The sequence below is a fragment of the Indicator indicator genome, chromosome 8, assembly GCF_027791375.1.
Source record: "Indicator indicator isolate 239-I01 chromosome 8, UM_Iind_1.1, whole genome shotgun sequence".
NCBI lineage: Eukaryota > Metazoa > Chordata > Aves > Piciformes > Indicatoridae > Indicator > Indicator indicator.
In genome coordinates this window covers 32286800-32312432 of record NC_072017.1, presented here as the reverse complement: position 1 = coordinate 32312432, position 25633 = coordinate 32286800, and the positions used below count along the sequence as shown (strand labels likewise).

Here is a 25633-nt window from a genome sequence, read left to right as displayed (position 1 = left end):
CACCCTTTGGGTGCGGGCTGTAGACGCGAATCGATGCCCTGTTTGTTTGGGGTTTTTTTCCGTGTGTATGCGAGCCTAGGGGTCTGGGGGTCCGATCGCTCTTGCGGGTCAAGTCCGTCGTTGCTGAGCCTGGCCGGGACAGCCGTTTGCCCCTGCACTTCGTCCTCAAGCGGGGTACTGAGGCCAGAGGGAGTGCTCTGGCTGAAGGAGCCTCTCCGGGAGCGGCGCCGGTGTGCTCCGGAGCCTGGCAAGGCGCGTGGGAAAGGCAGGTGCCAGGCGGGTGCCCCTCTGCAGCCGCACAGCCGTGCCCTGGCGCTCTGCTGGCGCTGGGCGTTCGTGAGCCCCCATCTACCCCTCAACGTCTTCTTTCGTGCCTAAAACACGATACACCCGAAGGGAGTTACCGTGTTCCTGTGTTCATGCTTTTCGGTTTGTTTGTTTGTTTTGTTTTTTTTTTTTTTCCTATTTCCCCTTCCCTTGTCGGGGGTTCTGGAGTACATCTGGATCAGTTTTCCCTGTAGCCCGTATATGAATTCCCTTTTCCAAGTGAAAATGTCATGGTTCTTAGCCTGTTCAATGATGTCTTGAGAGAATCATAAAAAGCCCCGGCTCCGTGTGCCACCCACCCTGCAGACAGTCACAGCAGAAGGCTTTTTCTCCTGTGAGATGATGCCCGATAAACTTTCTCGGTGCTTTTCTTCTGTCTTCCCAAGAGTTAGACCTAAAGTGGAAATGCGTGGCTTTTGCTAGGAAGCACTTTTCTACAACCTCCTCAGCGTTGGAGAGAGATTGCTGCTGCATGTGGGCAGAGTTGCACATAGCAAAGATATGTGAGTTCCCTTAAAGCACTTGGAAACGCTGGTTGACAAGAGAAAAGGAATTGAAGAAGCTGCTTTGGGTTGTTGGATTTTTGTGGTGTGGTGGTTTGTTTGTTTGTTGTTTTTTTTTTTTTTTTCATATATACCACCAACAAATAATAATATGCACCCACGCTGTGGTTTGGAGTTGTTAGCATAATGCAAGTGAAAGAATGCTTGGCGGTTTTTTTCCCCATCACCTCTATGGAGGGGGCCTTGAGACGGCTGCACAGGTCTAACCCTGTGCTCTCGCCCAGCTATCAGAGTGCACTCCTGTATGCTCTTTCTGGTAGGAGAGCGCTGCTGGTTACTCTGGCTCCCGGTGCCCCCGGCAGGCTTTGGGGGGCCATAGGCTTGCTGTGGGCGGGCTGGGTGCACTGTAGATCACGTCTCTAAGTGTACCAGTGCTAATCCATTTCCCACTGATAACACTCCATCCTCAGTCATGTTCCCTTGCCCATACCAAGTGCTTACCACACAGGAAAATCAGAAAACCTGGTCATGAAAAGGGGGTAGCAGAAAACGAGAGTACAAAAATCTTGTGTGTCTTAAAAGACGATCGTGTCCTTTTGCTGGTCAGTTTCATGTTCGAGATAGGACAGGTCTGATGTATTCAAAGGTTTTAATAGCAGCATGTGCAAGCAGAGCTAGCTGTCAGTTGGTATCTATCTTTCTGTGTGAATGGGGGTTGTTGAAGAGGAAAAGATCCTCGCAGATAGTTGGACCTGGAGCAGAAGAGCAGCCTGCCCACTCTGCCGGCAGGACGTGGGTAATTTGTGTGGCAGATGGTCTGAGTGGGGAGGAGAGGACCCCCTGCGTTCGGCTGTTTCAGAGCACACATCTCAGTGCCACAGGGCATATCTCACACTTTGAGATGGTTTCTCCTTTCCGCTCATACCCTCCATAACACACGGCTGTGCGGCAGAACTGCCGGGAGAGGGAGAGGAGCCAGGCCCCCTGCACTTACGCTGTGAAGGCAGCACCTGTGTGGGACCTTGGCGGCCACCGGTGTGCTCACTTAGCCGGAAAGGGACGGAGAGCTCTTCAGCAGCGCTTCCTCTTATGTGGCGTGCGATAAACTTTCACAGCCGAGTGGAAAACAGAGAGAATGTGGTTGGAATATGGTCATTCATCTTGGAGTTGTTTTTCCGAGTGTGCTTTTATTTTTGCTTCCCGTTTGATAGGACCAAGCAAAGAATTTTAGTGCCAAACTGGTATCGGCATATTTCTCAGAGCTGAAGGATTTAGTGATTGGTGTTTGCCTGGAGGGGTCTTCGTGTATGTGTGTTTGGTGCTTTGGAGAGGCAATGAATCAACAGTTTAACTATGCCCTCTTCAGGAAGTTTTCTCATCGTATAGCACCAGGCAAAGTTTTCCCTCTGTTTTATTTATATGTTTCCTAAAAATGCATGAACATTGAAATGATTCTTACCCATCCTCTTTTTCCAAAGTCATCCTCTGTTCTTCAGGATGGAAACACCCTTCTAAGTCTTTTTGGTTGTGTTCTTTTAAGGGCAATAGAAACACTCCAAACAGGTTTCCTATTGTAAGAAGGTCTGGAGCCAGCTGACTTCATTTTAATTGTGGAAAAAAAAAAACCCAAAACCCAAAAAAAAGCAGTTTTCCTTTATGATACCTTCAAAAGGAGAAAAAAAAACTTAAAGGGTGCCTTTATACAGCAAACACATTGTTATGATTTAGAAAGGGGAGGAGGGGAAGGGAAAGAGGGTGTGTACATTTTTTTCCAGTATTTGTTGCTAGGATTATTTCTTGTTTTGCTTTTCTTCTCCATTCCCCAACTATCTTTATCCTTTGAAGCAGGCTAAGGAGGTCATGAGCACTGCTGGGGCTTTCATTCTTCCCTTTTCCATTGCCTCATGGAAAATAAATTTATTAACTAAGTAGTTGATGGACCAAACCCCCCAGTTCCTGTCAGAGAGATTCATATCACTGCATCTCAGCATCCTCCTGTGAGCTGCTCAGCAGAGCTAAATACACTTTTTGTTTTATTAGCATTTCTTATCTTCTGATCTGAAGCTAAGTATTTTTCCGCTGTTATCAGGAGAGAACAAGAACTGGCCACAATGATAGAGACACCCCTTAATTCTCAAATTGGGGTGACTGAGGCCAGAGTGATTATCAAGCCAGAATCAGCTCTGATCTGCATTCATTATACTTCTGTGATAAGCTATATCAGAATGAGAGCTCCAAAGTCCCAAAGTGTGAAACCACCCCTAGACCCAAACACCCATCCCTGCATGGTATTTCAGTGACATCTCTTCTAAAAGCCACTTTTCCATTGTCTCTTCACTCATAGAGACTGAGTTTTATCATTTTCCTACTTCCCCCTGCATCCATCTTTGGACATTAGAAGTGTTTGGCGAACACTTCCTGTGGCGTTCACCTTTTTGGAGTGTAGGTGGGATGAAAAGGAGAGTCAGGATGTCCATCTGTAGTGAGAAGCATGGCTCAGACAGCTTTATGGGCTAAGAGCAATAGCCCAAGAGATGGATAGAAAAGCTAAAGGGACTATATATTAATGAGTTTTTGTTTCAGTTCTTACTTTTTTTTTAATGCTTAACCTCTCACACCTAATTAAATCAAAGTGATAATTTAGAAAGAAAACTGTAAAAAAGCCATATGTGCAGATATTTGTCTTGCCCCAGCACAGTCTGTATTAGCAACAGCAGCACTTTGAAAATGCTTGGTGTGGAAAAAGTGAAGTATAACATGTGAACATAGTAACCTTTTGGGGATGCAGTTCTTAATTAAATACCTAAGCACATCTTGTTGAAAAAAAAAAAAAAAAAAAGAAAAAGTGGGTTGGGGGAGGGGAAGGGGCAGGGATGGACTTAATTATCTTGATGCATCAGTGGAGCACTTGTATTTGATCATGTGGGTGTAATAGTGTTTATAAAGTGAGGGCCAGGTAGTATTTTGTTGTGAATGGAGAAACCCCTTTGGAACATGAGTTTATTTTAAAGTGATGTGGTCTGACAGATTTCAGTGATGTTGATGAGTTTGGGCTGCATGTGGTAGCCTGTACTGGCCCTGAGCAGCATTGTAGTACCACAGAAGGCTGTGTTGAAAGCAAAGCAGCCACCAGGTTTCCTTTGCTGGCTGAGATGCAGTTTGAGGAGGATTAAAATGAAGTGGATGGATCCATCTGTGGAGGAGAGAATCCTCCCTGGGAACACAGGAGCCAGGATCTGGCTCCTCTTTCTCTGGCTCTGGTCTCTAGCAGTTGATTGCAACAGTTATGAAAAAAAAAGTATATCCATCATATACAGCCCCCTTCTGATGACTTTTCACTATTACTCTCTGTGTCGTTTATTCCTCTGCCACAGTAAGAATGTCTGAGTGCATCCGAATGTTTCCACAGTTGTTGTGCACATTTAGTTAATTGTTTTATGTGGATCATTCATCATACAACTTTTTTTTTTTTTTCTGGTAATGGTCTTAAACTCTGGCTCTTCACTATATTTTGGGACTAGCTTTGCCTGTGACATCCAAATCCAGAAACAGAAAACAGCATTAATCATATTAAAAATGTTTTTCCTAATTTAATTATCCAAACGCAGTACATCTGAAAAGCAGGAATACAGCTCTGTGCCAAGACCACGCAAATCAGTTCCATAGCTGGTCTGTGTGCAGCAAGAGAGGAGAAAATGTGGATTATATTTGTTGGACATTTGAAGTAAATATCTTTAGTTTTATGCAAGCTGAAGAGTGGTGTTTTGAGGTACAGTCTGTGCAGCTCAATTGAATAGGATGCAAACCAAAATTAGTTCCCACAGAAGGTGAGAGAAGCCCAGGCTGAATAGGACAACAATTAAGTATTTCCATAAAGTATACAAGTAGAGTTTTTGTGTATATGTAAAATATTAAGGAGAGCTGTACTTTGAAAAGTGAAGCTAAATTTATTTTGTGCTAGCAGACATTTTAGAGTATTCTGTTTTGTAGCATTTTGCTATGTTTGTGGCTTTTCGTTGTTTTTCTGAATTTTAAATTGTTGGACTTTTGAGGAATCAATTCTGGCCACTTCTTTTTTCTTGCTAAAGGCACAGAAGTTGCTTTTGAAACCTAAGTGAATGTTTTCATTGTTGTTGCAAAGGGGAATGCCTAAGCAAAATTGCATTACTCAAAGCAGTGAACAGTTTGCTGTGATTTAGTGGAGGAGGACTGGACTCAGTGTGAGTCTCACGCTCAGGTGTTTGGTTTGTCATTGAACGTGTGTCACTGGAGGCTATCTTTGAAATGAAAGTTAATTTAGTCGTGGCTGCTCTGCCTGTGTATGCCACTGCAGTAAAAGAAGGGTATTGTCTTTCCCTCCCTTTTGAGCCGGGAGAGGAGCGTGCTTGTTTGTGAAGTGCACATCTTGTTAGCCACCCAGTGGAGGTACTAAAGTTCAGCAGGCAGCCGTCTTGGCATCAGTGCCAATAAAGCAGTAATTACATCGCCTGTCATTTTCATTAGCCATCTCTGCTTTCACATTCCAACTTGGAGGCATAAAGCAGTGCAAACTCTTACAGCTAAGTCAAGGATTAAAAGCAAAGAGTAAGACACAAGCAGCGGTTTTCCAGTTGGCTACAACCTCCATCAACGCAGCGGCAGAATAATATTGTGCAGAGGCACAGTTGAGTGCTAACTGCTTCCAAGGACTGAAGGGATGGTGGTGTTTTAAGTGATTTATTGTGTGTGCTCAGTAGAGTCCAGTCTCAGGAGCAGGCGCCCCTGGAGCTTTCCGTCATAACATTATCCAAGAGGTGATCTGAAGGAAATGGAATTAAGTCTTCTGGGAGGCAAACTGTATCCAAAGAAAGACTTAATTTGCATCATTTGTAAGCAAGCATTTGAAATTATGCTAAGAGGGAAGTGGTTACAAAGGAGCTTACATCGAACAAACAGGAACAAAATCCTCCTTAATTTAGCACATACTTTGTTTGGCTGAGTTTAATTGAATGGGATCATCAGCAGATATTCCTACTCCAAACTCCAGTGGTGGTGTGATGCAGAGAGGATTTATTTAGACAGTGTCGTTGTTTTTTGTGGTAGGTCTGCTCAAACATTTTTGGCTTCATGAACTGACCTGCGCATTTTGCAGAGCATTGTTTGTTTGTTCTGTGTTTAGATTTGTCTTTCTTGGGTAAGGCTGTAGCATGGAATTGCCTGTCAGCCATCAGTGTACTTGCTAGCTGGAGAAGGTAAAAGAAAGCCCTGAACTGTAGTTGTGCTCCAGTTGCTTTCCTTGAGGCTAGGGTTTGCTCACACAAACCACAGGCACAAGCAAGGAACAGAGCGTCAGAGCAGCACAAGGGCTGCCAGAGGTTCTCCCAGCTTTCAGCAACCTCAGAGGTGTTGTGTACAGCTTTTCCCCCAGGTAGTCACCACTAGAACAGCTTCCCCTTTGCTTTTATAACTCCACCCTGAACCACACGTGCATTAAGCAGGAAACATGGGATTTCCTCCTAATTCATCAAGCACCGAGATCTGGGGAGTCCCTTTATAACCTGGCACATTATTATCTAAACGTTTGGACTGGGGGGAAAAAAGCTTCATGCAAAAATAGTTTCACTTAAAAATGTCCTTTGGAAAATTTTTGGGAAAACAAACAAAAAAACAAGAGTGCTTTTTGTTTTATTTTCTGGGAGGAAGTTGGAAAAAAAAACACAAACAAGAAAACGAAACCAAGAAACCTTAATCAAAACCAGAAGAGATGTAATTATTTTAGTGAAAAGGTTAATAAAGCTTGAAATATTTACCTCACTGGCCAAACTCCTTCTAATTGCACTCTGCAAAGCTGTTAGGTGTTCTGTGAAACTGAAAAAAGTTATAAGTTGTAAAGTCTCCTGACAAAACCAGTTTTCATTTTCATTTGCATTTTTCCATGTTGCTAGAGACAAGGGGAGGTTTTTATTTGTCCCTCTGCATAAGCTATTTAATCTGTAATCCATCTTGCTGGATTGAGAGGACAGCTGTATTTATCTCTGTTTGATGGAGAGATAAATGAGGAATTGCTGAAGGGTGCAGAGCGAATGTGTAAGGAAACCAAAAGGATTCTGAGTGCCCAGGAGTCTCCACTCCATCCTCCTTGTCTGATGATTCTGAAGATGGATGGAACTACAGAGGGAAGGCTACATAAAGGCTCTCTGGTGTCTTACCAATGTCAAATTTATTGTGTCTCACTAATGGTTTCTTTATATAGAATTGTAGAATTGTTAGGGTTGGAAGGGACCTCAAGGATCACCCAGTTCTAACCCCCCTGCCATGGTCAGGGACACTTCACACTACATCAGGTTGCACAGAGTCACATCCAGCCTGGCCTTCAAAACCTCCAGGGATGAGGCTTCTACCACCTCCTGACACCTACCTGACACCCTAAAAAGTCCCTTCTCAGCTTCCTTGTAGGCCCCCTTCAGATTCTGGAATATCTGCCGGTATCTAGAATTATGTGTAAGACACAAAGGTCAACCCCATATTCTGTTGCTCAGAAACAGGGATGCTTCGTGGAAGCTCTGACTCTACACTGGTAGGTGGCTTGGGAGGATTTGCTTTGCTTGGTGAAATCCACTACGTTATCCCAAATTTAGAAGGAGCAAGAGCAGGATCCAATGAATGACTTCATCAGTATTGTAAATGGAATAAGGATCACTGCTTTGGGTTGCTTTGTTTCATTTGGGTTTAATCTTCAATCCAGGACTATCTCATTCAACTATACTTCATTCATCTGAATGAACAACTTGTGCTCCAAAGAACACAAGTCGTCTTCTTGTGACCCATAAAAGCTATAAGGTTGCCTAGGCAATTAAATCAGCATCTTGTTGAGGTAATATTATCAACAATAATGCTGAGGAGCTCAGATAGGTTTTAGTGGCCTGGAAACAGCTGAACATTCTCTCATTAGGTAGCTCTTGCCAATCCCTTTTCAGTTGTTCTCAAGAAATAAAGTAGCTTTATTTCTTAGTCTCATATTGAGTGAGAGGTTGAAATGTTAAGCTCTCTGGATTAACGATGTATCCTTTGAGAAAGAGGAAAGCTTGAGGTGGTTTTGGTTGTTTTTTTTTGTTTTTTTTTTTTTGGTCCCCTGAGTGCTGAATGTGATTGTTTGAGGAATCTTGAATTTCATCAGCTAGATAGAAGGAAATGTGCAAGTAAGCCTTGAGTGATCTGTCAAAAGAGGCCAACTCTATTGCAGTTGTTTTGGAAACTTGTTGGAACTGATAGTTGTTCCCCAGGCGTTTCTTTGCCTGAATTTAGTGCATTTCACATCAGGCAGTGAAAAGCAATCAGCACAGGGTTATTAGTACTTCAGAGCTTCTCAGAGAGCTAAAATTTGTGGAAAATAATGGGCTGGAACGTGAATTGCTTGCACTGTTCCGATATGGTTTGTTTATTTATTGTTTAAATCCATTGCTTGTCTTATCCAGTCCCAACATGTGTGTTTATACTGGGAAGTTTACACAGTGAGCTAAAATAATAATATTGTCTCGGTGAATGAGGTTAATTGCAGTTCAGTTAGACTGAAATAGACTAGGGAGTGAAACAGAGCAGCAGCTCACTCTGTCCTCATGTGCATTGGACTTACCTACACTGACTGCAGTGCAGGTAATTACTGGGAGTGCCTCACTCTGTGATTTTCATGACTGTATCTCCTAGTTTTGCCAGTTGTTCATGGAGTTAACACAGATGTATTTTTCTCATGTTTCCCTCCAACAACAACTTCATGTGTGCTAGATTCTATGGCCCTGCTCTGGCAGGGGGGTTGGACTTGATGATCTCCAGAGGTCCCTTCCAACCCCTACCATCCTGTGAGCCTGTGATGTGTCTGCCTGGTTACTCTGCAGCTCTGCATGTACAAAAGATGAGAGACTGTGACTAGAGGTGAATGGCCAGGGGATAACAGGGTGAGGTGTCAGGCTGAAATACTGGGTTGCCTGCAGTCAGATGAGGAGGCCATAGGGACACCTCTGCTGCACAAGCCTTTATTTTAGGATTAAGATAAAACTCAGTGATGCATTCCACTAAGAGGAGATAAAGTTTCCTTTCTCAATCTCAGTCACTTCAGATCTGAAAGTCAGAGTTGATTATGGGAAGCCCAAGTCTGTCCAGTTAAGGGATGGGGCTGTGATTAAATGCTGGTGACTGTGTGCTTGTACATGCAGTGTCATTGAACAGCTCACTCAGTTGGCTCATGAGCAACTAACTAGTATTCATTGCTCTAAGCTTTTTGGCCCCAAAGCTGCACTAGTTTTTGGCAAGTCATTATCCCCATTACAAATTCCTTTCATGCAGATGTTGCAAACACAGCTTTAGGGACTTCCTTCCTGCTTCCTCACCAGTTTCTGAAGGTGAGGGTAACTTTTTCAGTTTCCTGCTCGAATAAAACTTGGTGATCTTCTTACGCAGCAGAACTCTGCTGGCAAGACTTGTGTTTGTTTTCCTTCTCTTCCTCAGGTAAAATAGCTGTGCTCTACATAATTGGAAGTTGCTACTTTCTTAGTTCCCAAGAAACTAGAAATTTTGTAGTGAGAAAGTTCAGTACTGGGGTGTGGTAGTTTACTATCAGTTTCTTCTGTTGTTTTAAATCCCCACTGCTTATACCAAGGATAGGCTTACAGGATACCTGAAAGGACCTTGTGGAGAGGCTGGTGCTGGTCTCATCTCATAGGTAAATAGTGATAGAACAAGAGGGAATGGCCTCAAGCTATGACCTGGTAGGTTTAGACTGGACAGTAGGAAGAATTTTTTTCCCAGCAAGAGTGGTCAGGCATTGGAATGTGCTGCCCAGGGAGGTGGTGGAGTCCCCAGGCCTGGATGTGTTTAAAGGTGTTTTGGATGTGGTGCTTGGGGCTATGGTTTAGGGGTGACCCTTGTAGAGTAGGGTTCTCACTTGGACTTGGTGATGCTGAGGGTCTTTTCCAACCTGCATGTTTCTGTGATTCTGTGATACAAGGCTGGGTAATGACCAACAACAAATACAGCTTCATTAATTTCAAAGTTGGCACGTGCCAGAAGCTGATCTGGTTCTGTGTTAAAATAAGTCAGTGCAGTAGAGTGAGACTCTAGGATGTGTGGACCCTGCTCTCACCTTTTTTACTGGCAAGGGTTTTTTTTATTTGTGTGTTGTTTGTGTTTGTTTTTAAAATGAATAATCTGAATAATTTTCTGGCTTTTCATTTCCTGCCCATGTAACAGCACAGCTGTTTACTGCAGAGAGGTTAAAACACTGCCTTGGGAAAATGGCTTGTTGAGGTTCTTACAGGTAGATGTTTTTTGGCATTTTTTTCTTTTTTTCTTGGTTTTGTCAGGTTATTTCAGATAAGAGTGCTGACAGCCAAATGTCACCAACAGTAGGCAGATATCCACGTAAATATCTATTACACACAAATGCATGGTAATTTCCTGCCTCACCAATCAGTTGGGCTTGAAATAAAGACCTCTACTGCTAAAAGCATGGGCTTTGAAGGCTTGAGTTAGAAATGCAGCCTGGTAGCTGGTAACAAAAGTGGTTATTATCCTGGTTTAGACAGTAAGGAGAAGTGCCATATGCCTTTCACAAGCACTGGGAAAGGCAAAATTGTTCGGCTCCTACTAACTTTTGCCCTTTGCTTGCCTTTGGGATTTCACTATTTCTATATGGATCTTCACAGATTAACAGAATGTTAGGGGCTTGAATGGACCTCAAAAGATTATCCAGTCCAACCCTCCTGCCAGGGCAGGATCACCTATGCCAGGGCAGGATCACCTGTACCAGGTCACACAGGAATGCATCCAGCTGGGTCTTGAATGTCTCCAGAGAGAAAGACTCCACAGCCCCCCTGGGCAGCCTCTTCCAGTGTTCTGTTGCCCTCACAGTGGAAAAAAAAAAATTCCTCCTGTTTCCATGGAACTTCCTATGCCTCAACTTCCACCATTGCCCCTTGTGCTGGCATTGGGCATCACTGAGCAGAGCCTGGCTCCAGCCTCTTGGCGCTCACTCTGCACATCTTTATCAACATGAATGAGGCCACTTCTCAAGCCCCTCTTCTCCAAGCTAAAGAGCCCCAGCTCCCTCAGTCTCTCCTCATTATTTTTTTCTTTCTCCCCTAAATGTTGTAAATTACTCCATTGTAGTTAACATAGCTGTTAGATAAAACCTTCCAAATCTTCAACAACAACATGTCCTGATTTCCTTACTTGCTTTATAAGCCATTGGGTAGTATGGAGGGGGAAAATCTTGCATTTTGCATTTAAAAGAAATATTTCTGAAGGAAACTGAACGAAATTGACAAAATGACATGGTGTGGGCTATTCATCTGCTATATTTTACTGATGAGCTTATTTTGTCAGTACTTGGTTTCATTGCAAAGATCTTCTTCTTGGGGAAATCAATTGATGGCAGTGCCTCGATCAGATTTTGCTTTCTGTCTCGTTTCATTGGATTGGAAGAGAAGGGAAAATGTGGTCTTTTGTCTTTAAAGTTTTGCATCCACGAGCACCAATGCAGAACACATATTTTGCTCCTGGAGGCCAGGCTGAGGTTAAGTTGGTTTTAAAGATAACAGCAGATTCCAGCGTCCTTGCGTTTGTTTTGTGTTTGGTGGCAGTCACTAAATCAGAGAAAGGAATGTTCAAACAACACACTTGAGGAAAAGTGATTTTTATAGAAAGGGCTGATTCCTGCTAATAGCCAGTAACTGCACATAACCCCACTGACATTAAAAGTCCATTAGCTAAGTCCAGTTTAAACAACAGCTGATGCTATGTCAGCTAAATGTATATTGGAATCTTTTCTTTCATGCGGTGCAGCAACAACGCTTCTGTAGTTTTTCTAAAACTATGTACATTAAGGAAAGCAAATGTCATCTGATAGTAGTAAGATGAAGAGTTCACATTAAAGCAGAGAGAATTGTAATCAAACTGAATTTACCATCTGGTCGCATTAACAAAACCCAAAAACGTTTACAAGAGAAAGCAGAGAGTGTCAGGTTTCTGAATGAAAGCTCGAGTAACAGATCTCCTGCTTCTGTAGGGCAGGATAACCACCCAGCTGCTTATCTGCTGGCTTCTTTATCATTAAATACATTAAGACCTCGTTCAAGAAAAGTTTTTTTCCTGAAGCCAGTAAGATGCTTCATCATGTGGAGGACTGGGTTGCCACGGGGCAGGAGGGTAAGAAATGCTATTTGCAGGGTATTTAGGAAGTAAGTCTCACTGCAGCAGTGTGAAAACACTTGTATGCCTGTGGTCTTAAATCCTGAAGGATATTAGCAAATAGCATCTATTCCTCTTGTGTATGGAAAAGAGGGTTGAGATGTGTGGTGAAAAAGTGCATGCACTTGTGTGGTGGGTTGAAAATTCTGCCCCCCCCCCCCAACATAAAATTGCTAGACCAGCTCAGTTGGAAGCAAATGAAGCTCTGTTTACAAGCAAAACTACACTCTACAATGAAATGCAATGAATATGTACAAAATACACAATATTTACATCAATGTGCAATTTATAAACAGCACAAGAAACCCCCTGGACAAACCAGGAGGCTACTAACATCTTCCCCTTTCCTGTTCCCTTCCCTGTATACAGGGTATGAGAAAGAGCAGAGGGTTGGTTGTTAATGCTCAGCCACAGCATAGCAATGCAACCAAGGTCAGCAAAGCAAAGCCAGCAGAAGCCAGAGCTAATAGCTGCTCGAGCGAAGGAAGAGAAACAAGAGAAAGTCAGTTTACAAAACTAACTTTTATAGATATCTGTCCAATGGGATCATTTAGAACTTACCATTATTTTCCTTTTCACATCCAGTAGTGATCTATTTACATTCTACTACTTTCTGTTCAAGATCTGTGGAAAATTTTCAATGTACAGCCTGAAACTACCACAGCTTGGGAAAGAGGATGAAGTTCAAAAGGAACCAGCCAACTGAGGTCCTGGCACTGCAGTTTTGGGACCCACTGGAGCATGGTTCAGCAGCTGCTTTGGCAGCTGGGCTAATTTTGAAAAGTTTGAGCTCTGCTTGGAGAAGAGATCTGGTGCTGTAAAGCCATTGTGGAGACTGGCAAAGCATCACTTAGTAATTTAATGTGAGAGCTGGAAACAGAGAGGTAATTAATCACTCACTGCCATGCTTCCCAAGTAGGGTGAAGTATTACTGTAACCTTTATCACCTTCTCTTTGCTATTATCCACCCATTAGTGAAACCTTGTATAAGTCCTGACAGCAGTGGAGCTTAAATGCCTGATGTGCCTAGACATACCCACTGCAAAAATCCTGTGAACATGTCTGGAGGGCTCACTTAGACTCTTAGCAAACTGCATTAGCAGTCCAAAACTCTTGAATGTGTCATGAGGCCAAACTTGAATTTTTTTGTCTTCCCAAGCTGAAGGAGTTGATATCAGTAGTGTGCTGAGGGCAGATCATGTGTTTGCAAACTACAGGATTTAAGGAGAGCAATTCAATTGCATTTCCCCCCCTCATCTGGAACATGATATCTAAACATATGCCTGAACTGAAGCCTGTTTTTAATTACAAGCAGTAACTTTTTCATGTTGACAGATTTTCACAAGGAAAGCTTTATTGAACATGAGAGAAGACCTTTTTTATTTTTTTTTTTGCCATCATTATTTCTTGCTGCTTAGTGCTTTTATCAAGTACAGCAAAATACTGTTTATAATTAATTCGAAGCTTATAGGGACATGTTTAATATAATTGCCAAACAAAATCCTGTTTACTAACAAATTGCCTGTGAAGCCCATCTGAATAATCTGGTCTCTGGCAGGCATAAGTCAGGCAGTAATAACAGCTGTAAATATTTCACAATATACTTAGAGCACTTTCATTTTAATACTGAATCCACTTTTGGGTTTCAAGGATCAGGCAAATCAGAAGTGACTTTTCCCATATGTTCTTTCCTTGTTTGTGTCCAGAGAAGGGCAACAAGGCTGGGGAAGGGTCTGGAGCACAGTCCTGTGAGGAGAGGCTGAGGGAGCTGGGGGTGTTTAGCCTGGAGAAGAGGAGGCTCAGGGGAGACCTCATTGCTGTCTACAGCTCCCTGAAGGGAGGTTGTAGCCAGGTGGGGGTTGGGCTCTTCTCCCAGGCAGCCAGCAACAGAGCAAGGGGACATAGTCTCAAGCTGTGCCAGGGGAAGTTTAGGCTCGAGGTGTGGGGAAAGTTCTTCCCAGACAGAGTAATTGGCCATTGGAATGTGCTGCCCAGGGAGGTGGTGGAGTCACCATCCCTGGAGGTGTTCAAAAAAAGCTTGGATGTGGCACTTGGAGCCATGGGTTAGTTGTCAGGAGGTGTTAGGTATTAGGTAATAGGTTGGACTTGATGATCTCTGAGGTCTTTTTCAACCTGGCTGATTCTGTGGTTCTAATTTCTGATCATTCTCTGATTTTTCACTACATTGCCTGAAAGTTATTTTTTAAAAAAAATCATTATTATCTTTGATTATATAAAAAAAGCAAATGTATAGACATTCATGAGCTGGGAGAATTATGTAGCTGAATTATGGTGGGGCTAACAAAATGATGCTGTTCACATTGGTGTGGGACGATTGCTTTAATAGAGCCCTGAGTAAAGGCATTGCAGGGCCAATACTCTCAGGATCACAGGATGTTAGGGATTGGAAGGGACCTCTGGAAATCTTTGAATCCAACTCCCCCCTGCCAGAGTAGGACCATAGAATCTAGCACAGGTCACACAGGAATGCACTCAGGTGGGTCTCCAGAGAAGACTCCACAATCTCTCTGGGCAGCCTCTTCAGGTGCTCTGTGAGCCTTAATGTAAAGAAGTTCCTCCTCATGTTGAGGTGGAACTTCCTGTGCTGCAGTTTACATCCATTGTCCCTTGTCCTACCACAGGGTGCAACTGAGCAGAGCCTCTGCCTTCCTTCCTGACACCCAGCCCTCAGGTATTTGTAGCCATTTATTAAATCATTTCTCCAGACTAAACAGCCCCAGGGCTCTCAGCCTCTCCTCATAGGGCAGTGCTCCAGTCCCTTCATTGTCCTTGTAGCCCTCTGTTGGATTCTCTCCAGCAGATCCCTATCCCTCTTGAACTGGGGAGCCCAGAACTGGATGCAGTATTCCAGGAGTGGTCTCACCAGGGCACAGTAGAGGTGGAGGAGGACCTCCCTTGATCTCTTTCTTGAAGTCTTACTGGTTTTATATGTCTAGATGTCTGCATACTGTGTACTAAGCCTGAAACATGCATAAAACTATTAGAAGCAGATAGTTATGCAGTTACTTCAGGTGCCCAAAGGGCTGTGAAATAAAAGGTGATGAAGCTTACAGTGGCATGCTTGGGGACCTGTGTTAAATGCTGAGCCCCTTCTCTCTGGGAAGCTTTGGCCCTGTATTTATTAGAAAGAGGAAAAGGAGACTGATAGTCTGTCTACTGCAGAATATTTTGGGTTGCATGAGATCAATAAACAGTCTTTGTGAGTTAGGACTGTGCTCATAGTTTCTTCTGTTCAGCAGAAGACTTTGAAATTTAGAGAAAAGATTTATAATCCTCTCAGGTCATTTTCCCTTAGCTCTTACAAACAAAGACCTTAAGAAACAGTTGTGCAAAGCAAAACGTTTTGCAATTTTCTATTTACTTGGGAATGTTCTTTAACATCTAAAATAAAATAAAAAAGAAACCAAAGACAGTAAGAAACTAACCAAAGACAACTCTGGAAAATGTTCATTTGGGGAAATAATTTTTTTCTCATTCACCCTTGTTCTGCAGTTGGATTTTCTCACTTAAGTTGACATAAATTTTCAGAAAATGCAATACCTTAAAATTTTAAAGAAATCTACTCTCCAAGCCTTCATGCACTGATAGAGGCTGGGCAGGGAGTGGCTTGAGAGCAGCCCTGAAGAAAAGGCCTTGGGGGTGCTGGGGGATGAGAAGCTCAACAGGAGCCAGCAGTGAGCACTTGCAGCCCAGAGAGCCAAGCAGAGCCTGGGCTGCAGCAAGAGAAGTGTGGCCAGCAGGGCCAGGGAGGGGATTCTCCCCCTCTGCTCCACTCTGCTGAGACCACACCTGGAGCTCTGTGTCCCGTTCTGGAGCCTCTGTTACAAGAAAGATCTGGAGGTGCTGAAGGTGTCCAGAGAAGGGCCATGAGAATGATCAGAGGGCTGGAGCTCCTCTCCTATGAGGACAGACTGAAAGAGTTGGGGCTATTCAATCTGAAGAAGAGAAGGCTCTGAGGAGACCTTCTTGTGGCCTTCCAGGATCTGAAGGGGGCTCCAAGAAAGCTGGGGAGGGACTTTTGAGGGTGTCAGGTAGTGGGGGGAATGGAACAAAACTAGAAATGGGTAGATTCAGATTGGATGTTAGGAAGTTCTTCCCCATGAGGATGGTGAGACACTGGAAGAGGTTGCCCAGGGAGGTTGTGGAAGCCTCATCCCTGGAGGTTTTTAAGTCCAGGCTGAATGTGGGTCTGGGCAACCTGCTGTAGTGTGAGGTGTCCCTGCCCATGGCAAGGGGGTTGGAATTAGATGATCCTTGAGGTCCCTTCCAACCCTGACAATTCTATGATTTCTATGAATTCTATCTCCTGAGCTATAAGCCTCTCAAGGTTTTAACCCCATCTCCTAAAATAAAAGAGTCTGTGGAGCAACCTGAGATTCATGTCCATGCAGAGCGAGCCTCTGGGCACCGGATGAAAGGAAACTGCATGTTGTCTTGGCTGTAGCCTCTGGAGTGCTCAGCAAGGCTTATCCTGAGGGACTGCAGTCTGTGGAAGGGAGGGGAGCATGGGAAAAGTAGTTTAAGTGGCTCAGCAGATTTACCTTTTTCACTAGGAAGCAGGTGAAGATCTGTGGTATAGATGGCACACTGAGCTGCCATGAACATTCTCAGCAGTTAATTAAGGTTAAGAAATGCTTGCATGTGGTCATTTGTGCAAGCAAAACTTACAGGATGTTCTGATTGTGTCACCTGTTGGTGGTATGTCTGACTTCCATATGATTTTCTCAGGATTTCTGCAGTTACAATATCTAGGCATTGTGGAATTTGGTGGGCTTAGGGAAATACATTCTGACTCCAAAGTTATGAAATAAGCTCTTCTTTGACCAGGAAAGGAAAGGAAAATAAAAGGAAAGGAAAAGTTCGTAGTTTTCTGTAATGTTACAGTCTGAAAGGGGAACTTCAGCCTAGTCCCTGAATACAAAGACTGAAAGTAAAATAAATTACCATTGGATGTAAAAGGAAAATAATGCTAAGGTCTATAGAATTCATTGGGTTGCTAATGGGGATATAGAGTAGAGGCACAAACAGTTCTTGCTCTCTTTTCTTCTGTCACTTCTGCTTGCAACTTCTCTCTCTCTCTTCCATGCCCTTGCCAGGGGATCTCTGTTTTGACTACTGTGTGACATAACAGGAAGGAGGGAGGCAGTGGGGGAGGAGGTGAATGGTCCCCTGGATCCATCCAAGGAGGGTCTGGGGAGTTTCTATGTTGTTTATAAATTGTCAGTATCTATCTATTCTATGTCTGTTGTATATTTTGTACATACTCATTGCATTTCATATTTCTAGATTTTAGTTTCCTTGTAAATAGAGCTTCATTTGCTTCCATCCCAAACTGAGCTAAGTCTGGCAATTTCATTTTTTTGGGGAGGTAGTTTCTCCAAATTACTTGGGGGGTAATTTCAACCCTCCACATGTAGCATGAGAACTTGCACTGAAGGGTGAGTCATAGGCTGAGAATGTTGCAGTGCATGAACAGCATTAAATTGCTTCATTATGTGTATGTGCAGGCTGCATCCAGACACTGTCATTGGGAAGTTATTAGTAGATATAATTACCTAACCCCAAGGAATTTCTGGACTGAAATAACATGTGTAATCCTCCCTGTTTTCTTCCCACAAACCCAGCTTTAAGCCTCACTTGCCAAGGAAATCTCTTACTAACTATGAAATATTCTTTGGCAGTATATTTACCTTGCTGTATTTACCTGCAAGGGTAAAGAGCTTACCTGACAATAGTCCTACCTTCAAAAGTCAGTTCTTCTGACTTGTGCTCTGGGTTGTTTATTAAGTAGAGAGTTGTTTCATATTAGGTGATGTGACCTTTAGATTTCAGCTGGTGCCTTTATCTGATTGGCAGTGTGAGTCTTCCTGTAGGAGCCAGAATTATTAATGACAATTTGGGCAACACCAAGCTTTTGTGACTTGAAGGCTACCAGATATGACTTGTGGATCACAGGATGTTAGGGGCTGGAAGGGACCTCTGGAGATCTTCCAGTCTAATCCCCCTGCAGAGCAGGACAATAGAAAGCAGCACAGGTCGCACAGGAACACATCCAGATGGGTCTGCAAAGTCTCCAGAGAAGGAGACTCCACAACCTCTCTGGGCAGCCTGTTCCAGTGCTCTGGGACCCTCACAGTGAAGAAGTTTCTCCTCATGTTGAGGTGGAACCTCCTGTGCTGGAGTTTACATCCATTGCCCCTTGTCCTATCACAGGGCACAAGTGAGCAGAGGCTGTTCCTTCCTTCCTGACACCCAGCCCCCAGATATTTACAGACATTGATTAGATCCCCTCTCAGTCCTCTTCTCTCCAGAGTAAACAGCCCCAGGTCTCTCAGCCTCCCTTCATCAGGCAGTGCTCCAGTCCATTCATCATCCTCATAGCCCTCTGTTGGACTCTCTCCAGCAGATTCCTGTCCCTCTGAACTGGGGAGCCCAAAACTGGATGCAATATTCCAGGTGAGGTCTCACTAGGGTAGAGCAGAGGGGGAAGAGAACCTTCCTTGATCTGCTTGATACGTTCATTAGTATATAACAACCAAGCAGTTCCAGCACTGTAGGTCTAGAATTTGAGAAAGCCAAAGGTGTTTGGATTAGTGAGGAAACAGATAACCATCTGCTTTATTTGTGCTTACAAAGACACAGAACCATATAGGAGCACAGGTAACTTGTGTATACCACTTAGGCCCATCTCTTCCTAAGAAACTTCAGCCCACAGGCTGCAGGTTTTGAAACTTCTCATTGTGCCCAGCTAGGTGAACTCTCTAGGTGGAAGAGCTGGCCCTCACTGAAGGTATGTGCAGCTGAGCCTTTCATTTGGTCTGAGCCAACACAGCTTCCCCAAGGCCAGGTGTGCCTCAGTTCTGCACCAGCTGAGGGCTGTTAATGGTTAGGATTTCTGCACAGCTGTATTCACAGTGGAGACATTTCCATCTTGTCTCCTTGGGTAGGAAAATATTTCCTTGATTCTAAGGACACTTTGAAAAAGGAAAAAAAAAAAAAAAAAGGAGCAGACACCACAAAGCAGAACAGAACAGAATCACAGAATCAAGCAGGTTGGAAAAGACCTCAGAGATCATCAAGTCCAGCCTGTGTGCACATCAGAGAGAAATCCTGGTGCTAACAAGAAGATTCTTTACCACTAAAAAGAGGAGCAAAATGTTTAGATCTTCTTGACGAGGTCTTGTCCAACTTGAGAGAGCTGAAAGAAGAGATAAGCATCCAGAGCTGTGTGCTGGTGTGTGACTGATAGTTGTTGGGGATTTTTATATTTTCAAAAGAACATTTTCTTGGGATTTTCCTGCAGCCATCCACCATCCCACTGATGCAAAGCCTCTGGAAAAGCAGCCATTAAAAGGAAAAAGCTGCATGTTCACACTGCCCCTACCCTCTGCAGTTCCTTCTCTGAACATCTGCCCTACTTCTGATCAACACTTGAGGTGAACTTTCTCAGCAGGTTTCTGTAGCATTCAGGCTGTCTTCCTAGCTACAACAAAGACTAGTCACTTTTCATCATCTTAAAGGGCATTTACAAAAATACAACTTGATTTTCCTTGTCTTCTCTCAAAGCAGGCAATGGAAAAATACAGAAATCAACCTGTGTTAGGACTGGCAGTTTCAAATATTCATTGGTAACAATGGAAAAAAGAAATTTCTTTGCACAGTGAAGAGTTTTGAATACATTACCTTCTTGTGGCCTTCCAGTGTCTGAAGGGGGCTACAAGGAAGGTAGGGAGGGACTTCTTAAGGTGTCAGGGAGTGATAGGACTAGGGGGAATGGAGCAAAACTAGAAATGGGGAGATTCAGATTGGATGTTAGGAAGAAATTCTTCCCCATGAGGGTGGTGAGAGACTGGCAGAGGTTGCCCAGGGAGGTGGTGGAAGCCTCACCCCTGGAGGTTTTTGCAGCCAGGCTGGTTGTGGCTGTGAGCAACCTGCTGTAGTGTGAGGTGTCCCTGCCCATGGCAGGGGGTTTGAAACTGGATGATCCTTGAGGTCCCTTCCAGCCCTGACAATTCTATGATTCTGTTATTTGGTTTTATTTATCTGGGTGGTAACACAAATACTGCACTGTATCAAGAAGTTAAAGCATCCTCTTTCCCCCAAAACACAAGATTTAGACTAAACATTCTTTTCTTGTGCATGAAAACTTGGGATGGGAACAAACTTATCTGTGGTGCTGGAGGCTGGAGAAAGGCATTGTTTAGAGCCTCTGGTAAATAAAAAGCATGTTTTAGGAGCCAAGGGGTATACATTTATTAGCCACTTCAGAACCACAAGGCAGACACAAATGCATGCATGCAGGCAGTCTGTGTGAAGGTTAGCAGAGCATCTTATGTGTGATGCAACTTGAGAAAAGAAGGGGAAGACAGTGATAAGGCAACTGCAGTGTTCTGTTAGGACCCCATCCTGCATTGTGTGGACTAGTCCTGCCTATGACCATGAGGGACTGAAGGTGGCCCTGATGTAGAACAGGTACTTTAAAAACAAGGCAAAACCTTAATCTCTTCCCCAGGTTAATCTCTTGTTGTTTTATTGTGAGGCCATTCCATATCTATCAGACAAATCTTGCAGGGAAGGGAGGTGAGCACTTGAACTGATTCAGAAAAACATTCTACTTACCTGCTAAAAACATCTCTGAGCATCTTTATTATCTTTGAATGCAAGATGAAATAGTTAAACCCAAAGACAACATAAAATGAGATCTCAGGACCTGCCCAAGTGAGGAATTCAGAGCAAAATAGATGCAAAGTCCCAAGGAGAAGGGCAGAGATCAGGCCCTTGTTTTTGAGTGATAACACTGCTGCCAGGGCAGAGCTATTTGTTACCAGTGACTGTCTTGTTGGGATGCTGAGCTAAGTGTTATTTTGGAGTGCTTGCTGGGTGTGCCAAGCTGTAAATGACATAACAAAGTCAGTTTAGGCATTGCGGAAAAAATATCAAAGCATAAATGGGAGTAAAGGCACAGCTGTGTAAAAAAAAAAAAAAAAAAAAAAATGCTTTCTTGTTGTTCTTCCACTGATTCCAAACTGGCTATTGGGTGAGGAGTGAAGGCACAAATCCTGTTGCTGTATAACAATGAGATTCCAGAAATTCAGAGGGCAGAGAATCTCAGAAGTCCTCCCAGAAGTCCTTTATTAGAATCCCCAGCACTACAGCGTCTCAGAGTCTCACTTACAGCAGAAGTCCTGGAAGCCCTTAACAGATGAAGAGCTAAGAGAAGTCCCAAGCATGGCCCTAGCAGCATCCCTACACCAAAGCCCTCGCCAGAAGAGGCTAACTAACAGAAGCAGAAGTCCCTAGCAAAGCCCTAACCCCCCCAAACTATTCCTCACCAAAGTCCCTAACCCCAGTAACTCTTACTCAGAGTGGCTGTCTCTATACTCCTTGTCATCAATCACTTAACCAATAAAACCCAACCACATAGATAAGCTGAAACCTTTTCCCAATGAGAGGTGCCAGCATGTCAAGGAGGAGGCTTCTGCAGCATGTTCCAATCCAAGGGTGCCAACGTGAGGGTGTTGTTCTTGGTACACATGGAAGGTTATTGTTTGGCTTTTTGCAGCGTGCAGTTGGTCAGCTAAGGAATCCTGCATTCTGCATGCGTCCAGCAGCTGCCCTCAGAACAGTGGCTGCAACACTTTCTCTTGTGAGCAGTGCTATTAAGCTTGGAAGTGTGACACCACTTGTGCAAGCATCAGTGTTCTAGTATCTGAGTAACCCATGCCTCTGCCATGGAGCTTTGCAAGGCTTTGGCCTGAAATGAGTAGTCCCACCAAAGTTTCCCAATAGGATCAGAAGGCAGTCCCTTAGGAAGGAGTTCAGAGCAGGAACGTCTCTGAAGAATTCCTAATCTAAACTCCCTGTTGCAGATGCTCTCATCAGAGAAGTTTGGATGATGTCTATTGATTAAGTTTCTTCTTTTCTTATCTTAAAGACTAAATCGAAAGGTCATTTTTTATATGGGCATGCAAGGAGTTTTATTGATTCTCTTTTATGAGGCATTAATGAAATCTATAGAAGCCTAACAAGATTGTATAGTTAACCTTGGCAGGATTGACTGCTTTTTTTTTTTTCTTTTACATGTGCAGAAAAGGGAAAATACAATGTTCCATTTTGACAGTTTAAATGATGTGGGTTGCAGAATCAAATACTTCTTAGTGCAGAAAGAAAGCATGAGATATCTTTACTACCAATTAACTCCAAAATGTATTTAGCAGAGATTTTCTTGGGAAAATTGTACCACATAGAATCACAGAATTGTCAGGGTTGGAAGGGACCTCAAGGATCAGCCAGTTCCAACCCCCCTGCCATGGACAGGGACACCTCACACTACAGCAGGTTGCTCACAGCCACATCCAGCCTGGCTGCAAAAACCTCCAGAGATGAGGCTTCCACCACCTCCCTGGGCAACTTCTTCCAGTGTCTCACCATCCTCATATGGAAGAATTTCTTCCTAACATCCACTCTGAATCTACCTATTTCTATTTCTGCTCCATTCCCCCCAGTCCTATCACTCCCTGACACCCTAAAAAGTCCCTCTCCAGCTTTCTTGTAGCCCACTTCAGATCCTGGAAGGCCACAAGAAGGTCTCCTTGGAGTCTTCTCTTCCTCAGACTGAACAACCCCAACTCTCTGTCTGTCTCCATAGTAGAGGAGCTCCAGCCCTCTGCTCATCCTCATGGCCCTTCTCTGGACACGTTCATATATTTATCAGTAGGAAAACAAGCAGAGAAGTCAGTCACTCATTACAGGTGCCAGAAAGGCCTTGCACAGTCACAGTGATGGCATGTCTAGAGTCTTTCCCACTTTAAAAGAACAGGCAGGATTTATTCTGGAAATGGACCGAAATGTACCAACCTTTCTCAAAAATATGAAGCTGGGATCAATTTTGCAAAGCTAAAATAAACAGTAGTCATGCTTGACCCAGGATATTGTGGTAACAGAGGAAGAAATGTTAAGAGCTCAGATTATCTATGGAATTAGCTTGGTAGAACATTAACTGCGATACATTAGATTAAAAAAAAAAATCCATTAACTATCTGCAAAACCATGATAAAATTTGGGGAGAATTTTCAGTGTATTATCTCAGTGCACTTTATTTTCTCAAACATAGTTTCTTTTTTTTTATACCACTTAAATTAATGAAGACCATCTTGGCTATGAAGTAGAAAGATAATGCCCCCTGAGAAGGGGATGACTTTGCATAGTGAATGCTCAGATCATGCTCAACAGAAGCTCAGAAGTCTTTGAGGAAATGTTGTGTGTTTTTATTTGCAGTAGGAAAAACATTTTGGAGAGAGGGAAGTATAATTATCTCTATTTTTAGATGGAAACTAGAGGAGCTGGAGGGAAGGACTGGGGAGTGAGCAGACACAGAATTCCCCTCTGGTGGGCTCACAGAAAATATTGAAGTGGTGTGGAAATGACTGGTGTTACTTATTTCCATCCAAAATCCATGGAGAATATAGGAAATGGACACTGGATTTTTACACCACAGTCTGATTTTTTTTTTTGACCAGCCTAACTGCTGCTGGCCCACCTTGTCCTTGCTGCTCATCCTTACCAGGTGGTCAGCAAGCTGCTGGTACAGACAGAATTAGGAGTGGGGCTCCTAACATTGAATTTTGGCTCCACAGACCTGTAGTAAGAAGAGTAGCTGGCTGCAAAATCCCAGCTGGAGGAGCCCTGTGCCATAGACACATTGGTCTTACTTTGCCAGTGCCTGTGAGGACCAGCCCTCCCCTGATGCCATGTGGTTTCCTTCAGCCTCCTCACCTCAAGGCATGAGTTTGTGTGGCTCTAGCAACACCTCTCACTTGGCTTATTGAATACTCACTGCCTGTGTAAAAGTCTCCTTTTCTCTTCACTGGATGGACAGTCTTCCCAGAGTATTTCCAAGTCCATTTTAGCAGTGAAAAAGAGGGGATGCAGCTCTGCCACTGCCCCCATGCCTCATAGGAGGCTGTGCTCAGGCAGGAGGCTGTGCTGGGTTTCACACAAGGGAGCCACACTGCCATGCTGCATGCTTCAAATCTGCACAGCTGCAAGTCAGGGTCTTCGTGCAGTCACTCAGCAGAAGGGCTCTCCTTCCACTCTGGTGTCAAGCAGCAGTTGTATTTGAAGGAGGGAATGCTGATCTGGAATTGCTGCGGAAGCATCACATAGTGTGTCATGACTTTGCCTGTGCCCAGAGGGTGAATGGTTTTGCTTCCTGGTCCGGCGCTCCAGCTGCTTCAGAGCATTACAAAACTAGCCCATAAAAAGGTACATCCCAAAACACAGAAGTGTTCTTTAGCTCTGCTCTTGCACTTTTATTAGCTCTCATGAAACTAGGGCTAGATGTGGCTGCATTTCTCAGCTCATGAAACAGGTACAAGTCAACTTGCCTTTTTGTATTTTTAAAGTCATATTATGCATTCTGTTACTGCTTTGGGTTTTGAGTAATGACCATTCAGGCTCTGGTGTTCATGAAATGTCAGCACTGGAGGACAGAGAATTGCAGTATATTAGATTCTCTATTTCCTCCTTGGGAAGATGTATCTAAAAATCCATTGCTTGGGTTTCTTGGGTGGGACCACTCCCAGAAAACAGCTGGAGTGACCTTCTGAGATGCTGTAAGAGAACTGCAGAAGTATCTGCACAATATATCTAAAATGCATTGCAGGGGTAAGTGACTCAGAGGAACAGGCAAGCCTGCTACCTTTTGCTTTCATGTGTGAACAGCATAGAGAGTAAGTGTCAGGTTATTTTCCTTTTAACTGAACATTTTGGTTCAACTTCTTTGCCATTTGGAAATGTCAATGCATCAGTAGATTTATATATTTGAAAGGTAAAGACATTTTGATGTTTGCTAATGCTGTGTTTCTCAGCTATGTTACTGAATCCTTTTATTGATCAAACAAATGTGGAATGGTTTAAATCAGAACAAAAAGGGTCAAACCAAGCCAGCAGGTTAACCTGGCTATTTCTATTTGCCCAACACAGAAGTTGAGGGAAAAGTAACTCACAAAAACTAGGGATTGAGACCAAAAAAAGTGAGGTGAGAATGGAGTTTACTGAGCAAAATCAGAAAAAGCGTAGTACAAAATGCATGATTCCTTAGCCTGTTTGCAGAAAATCACAGCAGAAAGCAGCAGCCATAAGAAGCAAGCAAACCAAAATCTCAAGCCAGGATAGGTGTCCTGCTGCCATCCCAGCAGAAAAAAATCAAGACCCAAACCCCTGGAACCCAGAAGCAGCAAGCAGAACAGGTTACAATCTGAACTTCAAGCCCCATAATACTCTGCTCCAGTTAGCACTTTCGTTTTTGAATCATAGAATTGTTAGGGTTGGAAGGGACCTCAAGGATCATCTAGTTCCAAGCCCCCTGCCATGGGCAGGGACACCTGAAGCTGGCATGACTGCAGCATGGTATGAATAACAGCAGCAGATTCAACTCAACCCATGACAAAGCGCTTAGGGCTGGATCCTGGCACTCTATGTAAGGAGCAAACACCATTGTATACAGCATCTCCAGGTACACTGCCAGGCAAGATGTTTCCAGGAAGGCAGACATTCCCAGT

General features: G+C 43.6%; 1 protein-coding gene across 1 annotated transcript in view; it reads left to right on the top strand.

Annotated features, from left to right (window-relative positions):
- The window catches only part of UNC5C (unc-5 netrin receptor C), a 358875-nt gene that overhangs the window by 158 nt on the left and 333084 nt on the right, over nucleotides 1-25633 (top strand). The gene's annotated exons all lie outside the window — the stretch shown is intronic.